The sequence below is a fragment of the Electrophorus electricus genome, chromosome 6 (genome assembly GCF_041902795.1).
Source record: "Electrophorus electricus isolate QZ-2024a chromosome 6, ASM4190279v1, whole genome shotgun sequence".
Taxonomy (NCBI): Eukaryota; Metazoa; Chordata; class Actinopteri; order Gymnotiformes; family Gymnotidae; genus Electrophorus; species Electrophorus electricus.
In genome coordinates, this window is record NC_137502.1 from 34,557,056 (window position 1) to 34,562,055 (window position 5,000).

Here is a 5,000-nt window from a genome sequence, read left to right on the forward strand (position 1 = left end):
AGGCCATTGTGTGTTGTGCGCTGTGTGATACACTTACCCACACTAGTAGTCAGGGCCCTTGGGAGGCTTTAAAGGTGGAAGGGATGGAGGTGTGTGTGTGTGTGTGTGAGAGAGAGAGAGAGAGCGACATTCAGTGGTTACACACACTCACACACACACACACACACTCACACACACACACACACACTCTCGCTCTCTCACACACACACACACACACACACACACACACACACACACACACTCACTCACACACACACACACTCACACACACTCACACACAGTCACACTCACACACACTCACACATACACACACACTCATCAAAGCGAGCCTTTGTCTCTCTGCAGGGTGTGGCCTCCTAACGAGGCTTTGGTTTCTTCCATCAGTGGAACATAATTGGAGATTCACAGGCAGACAGACGGCTAGCAAGAAAAACACAGCCAAACCCTACAAACACTCACCCCAGTCTCTGATACTGCATGGCCTGTGCACGCATGCTAGTCAACGTGTCCACTAGTGCATGTAAGCCAGGCCACGTGTCCATTAATGCATGCATACAAGTCCACATGTGTGGTTGGTCTTAGCAGGCGCAGGCTAGTCCCAGCCTGTGCTAGTGTGTGAATACTATATGTGTATTTAGAACATTCATCCTTGCAGTGTGGTTAAAAACACACTGTGAACAGACCACTATGGCCTATTAACAAATGACATTTATGAACAGTAAACTAGATTAAATAAATGCTGATTCATTCCTAATTTCTGATAGGTCCCATTTGACTTCATGAAGTAAGGGCAGATTATATGAGATTACATCATGTCTGCTCAGAAACCTGAGTCAGGGACTAAATCCCTGCTCTTCTCATACTGAGTCAGGGACTAAACCCCTGCTCTTCTCAGACTGAGTCAGGGACTAAACCCCTGCTCTTCTCAGACTGAGTTAGGTACTAAATCCCTGCTCTTCTCAGACTGAGTCAGGTACTAAATCCCTGCTCTTCTCAGACTGAGTCAGGTATTAAACCCCTGCTCTTCTCATACTGAGTCAGGGACTAAACCCCTGCTCTTCTCAGACTGAGTCAGGTACTAAATCCCTGCTCTTCTCATACTGAGTCAGGGACTAAACCCCTGATCTTCTCAGACTGAGTCAGGGACTAAACCCCTGCTCTTCTCAGACTGAGTTAGGTACTAAATCCCTGCTCTTCTCAGACTGAGTCAGGTACTAAATCCCTGCTCTTCTCAGACTGAGTCAGGTACTAAACCCCTGCTCTTCTCAGACTGAGTCAGGGACTAAACCCCTGCTCTTCTCAGACTGAGTTAGGTACTAAACCCCTGCTCTTCTCAGACTGAGTCAGGGACTAAACCCCTGCTCTTCTCAGACTGAGTCAGGTACTAAATCCCTGCTATTCTCAGACTGAGTCAGGGACTAAACCCCTGCTCTTCTCAGACTGAGTTAGGTACTAAACCCCTGCTCTTCTCAGACTGAGTCAGGGACTAAACACCTGCTCTTCTCAGACTGAGTCAGGTACTAAATCCCTGCTCTTCTCATACTGAGTCAGGGACTAAACCCCTGCTCTTCTCAGACTGAGTCAGGGACTAAACCCCTGCTCTTCTCAGACTGAGTTAGGTACTAAATCCCTGCTCTTCTCAGACTGAGTCAGGTACTAAATCCCTGCTCTTCTCAGACTGAGTCAGGTACTAAACCCCTGCTCTTCTCAGACTGAGTCAGGGACTAAACCCCTGCTCTTCTCAGACTGAGTTAGGTACTAAACCCCTGCTCTTCTCAGACTGAGTCAGGGACTAAACCCCTGCTCTTCTCAGACTGAGTTAGGTACTAAATCCCTGCTCTTCTCAGACTGAGTCAGGTACTAAACCCCTGCTCTTCTCATACTGAGTCAGGTACTAAATCCCTGCTCTTCTCAGACTGAGTCAGGTACTAAACCCCTGCTCTTCTCAGACTGAGTCAGGGACTAAACCCCTGCTCTTCTCAGACTGAGTTAGGTACTAAACCCCTGCTCTTTTGTGCCTGAGTCAGGTACTACACCCCTGCTCTTGATGATGGATAGGTAACGGTCAAGATGGGGTCAATGGGGTCATACAGCAAATTAATATGACTGGTCCACTGGAGATGTTACCATATATCACACTGGGTTAGGGGGGGCCCAATCTCCTCTGCTCTCATTCACTTTCTCTCTCTCTCTCTCTCTCTCTCTCTCTCTCTCTCTCTCTCTCTCTCTATCTATCTATCTATCTATCTATCTATCTATCTATCTATCTCTATCTGTCTCTCTTTCCCTCTCTCTTTCTCTCTCATCAGTATTCTTCTCAAGCTGAACACAGGGTCATGTAGTGAAGATGCTGGGGTCAATGAGGATTCTCCCGACATGCAGATGAGACACACACTCCCATACGTAACCCACTGTCAAACACACATATGCGCGCACTCACACACACATACGCACGCACTCACAAGCAAACACACACATACACGCACACACTCACAAGCAAACACACACACACGCATGCACTCACAAGCAAACACGCATGCACACACACATGCACACGCACTCACAAGCAAACAGGCACACATACACACTGTCTTTGTTGAAGTCAAGATGGCTTTATTGGCATGACTGTACAACATACTGTACTGCCAAATCACAGAAAATCACTGAATTATTACAACCAAAGCACCATGTGGAGAGGGAAGGTTGTCTCTCACTATCTTTCAGGTGTGACATGTTGTATTTATTTGATATATTTTGTATTTTTAATGTGAAAATGTCACACATGTTTTTAATATTTCACTCTCTGGATAGTCATGTGTGTGTGTCTGACTGAGCTCGCCGGACTTGGATCTGTCTGTGTTTTTGTCGCTAGGAGATACTCTGTTAATCCAAATGCACTGTCTAGGGCATGATATCACTCTAATTATCACTCTGATATCACTCTAATTCTATCACACTGAGTTTTAGTTTCATAATCCCAAGCAATAAATAAATAATTATTTTTACTTTGATTTATAATGTGATATAGTTTTAAATCTAGTGATAAACTGTGGTCTGTTCTGTGGTAGTGTGTGTGAGTGTCTGGTGAGCACCTGGTCTGTGATAATGTTGGTGAGTGTCTGGTCTGTGGTAGTGTGTGTGAATGTCTGGTCTGTGGTGGTGTGGATGAGCATCTGTGGTAGTGTGGGTGAGTGTCTGTGGTAGTATGAGTGAGTGTCTGGTCTGTGGTAGAGTCTGGTGAGTGTCTGGTCTGTGGTAGTGTGAGTGAGTGTCTGGTCTGTGGTAGTGTGGGTGAGTGTCTGGTCTGTGGTAGTGTGAGTGAGAGTCTGTGGTAGTATGGGTGAGTGCCTGGTCTGTGGTAGTGTCTGGTCTGTAGTAGTGTGTGTGAGTGCCTGGTCTGTGGTAGTGTGGGTGAGTGTCTGTGGTAGTGTGAGTGAGTATCTGGTCTGTAGTAGTGTGTGTGAGTGCCCGGTCTGTGGAAGTGTGTGTGAGTATCTGGTCTGTGGTAGTGTGAGTGAGTGTCTGGTCTGTGGTAGTGTGGGTGGTAGTATGGGTGAGTGCCTGGTCTGTGGTAGTGTCTGGTCTGTAGTAGTGTGTGTGAGTGCCTGGTCTGTGGTAGTGTGGCTGAGTGTCTGCTCTGTGGTAGTGTGGCTGAGTATCTGTGGTATTGTGTGTGAGTGTCTGGTCTGTGGTAGTGTGGGTGAACATCTGATCTTGGGCACTGTGGGTGAGTGTCTGGTCTGTGGTAGTGTGGGTGATTGTCTGGTCTGTGGTAGTCTGTGTGATTGTCTGGTCTGTGGTAGTCTGTGTGATTGTCTGGTCTGTGGTAGTGTGGCTGGGCGTCTGGTCTGTAGTAGTGTGGGTGAGTGTCTGTGGTAGTGTGTGTGTGAGTGTCAGGTCTGCAGTAGTGTGGGTGAGTGTCTGGTGAGTGTCTGGTCTGTGGTGGTGTATGTTAGTGTCTGGTGAGTGTCTGGTCTGTGGTTGTATAGGTGAGTGTCTGGTCTGTGGTAGTGTGGGTGAACATCTGATCTTGGGTACTGTGGGTGAGTGTCTGGTCTATGGTAGTGTGTGTGATTGTCTGGTCTGTGGTAGTCTGTGTGATTGTCTGGTCTGTGGTAGTGTGGCTGGGCGTCTGGTCTGTAGTAGTGTGGGTGAGTGTCTGTGGTAGTGTGTGTGTGAGTGTCAGGTCTGCAGTAGTGTGGGTGAGTGTCTGGTGAGTGTCTGGTCTGTGGTGGTGTAGGTTAGTGTCTGGTGAGTGTCTGGTCTGTGGTTGTATAGGTGAGTGTCTGGTCTATGGTAGTGTGGGTGAGTGTCTGGTCTGTGGTAGTGTAGGGGAGTGTCTGGTGAGTGTCTGGTCTGTGGTGGTGTGGTTGAGTGTCTGGTGAGTGTCTGGTCTGTGGTTGAGTGTCTGGTGAGTGTCTGGTCTGTGGTAGTGTAGGTGAGTGTTTGGTCTGTGGTAGTGAGTGTTTGGTCTGTGGTAGTGAGTGTCTGGTCTGTGGTAGTGAGTGTTTGGTCTGTGGTAGTGAGTGTCTGGTCTGTGGTAGTATGGGTAAGTGTCTGGTGAGTGTCTGGTCTGTGGTAGTATGGTTGAGTGTCTGGTGAGTGTCTGGTCTGTGGTAGTGTAGGTGAGTGTTTGGTTTGTGGTAGTGAGTGTTTGGTCCGTGGTAGTGAGTGTCTGGTCTGTGGTAGTATGGGTGAGTGTCTGGTGAGTGTTTGGTCAGTGGTAGTCAGTGTCTGGTCTGTGGTAGTGAGTGTCTGGTCTATGGTAGTATGGGTGAGTGGTGAGTGTTTGGTCTGTGGTAGTGAGTGTCTGGTCTGTAGTAGTGAGTGTCTGGTCTGTGGTAGTATGGGTGAGTGTCTGGTCTGTGGTAGTATGGGTGAGTGTCTGGTGAGTGTCTGGTCTGTGGTAGTGAGTGTCTGGTCTGTGGTAGTGAGTGTTTGGTCTGTGGTAGTGAGTGTCTGGTCTGTGGTAGTGAGTGTTTGGTCTGTGGTAGTGAGTG

General features: G+C 48.0%; 1 pseudogene; it reads left to right on the forward strand.

Annotated features, from left to right (window-relative positions):
• LOC145658521 (uncharacterized) overlaps positions 1–5,000 on the forward strand; it is a 46,481-nt pseudogene that overhangs the window by 5,733 nt on the left and 35,748 nt on the right.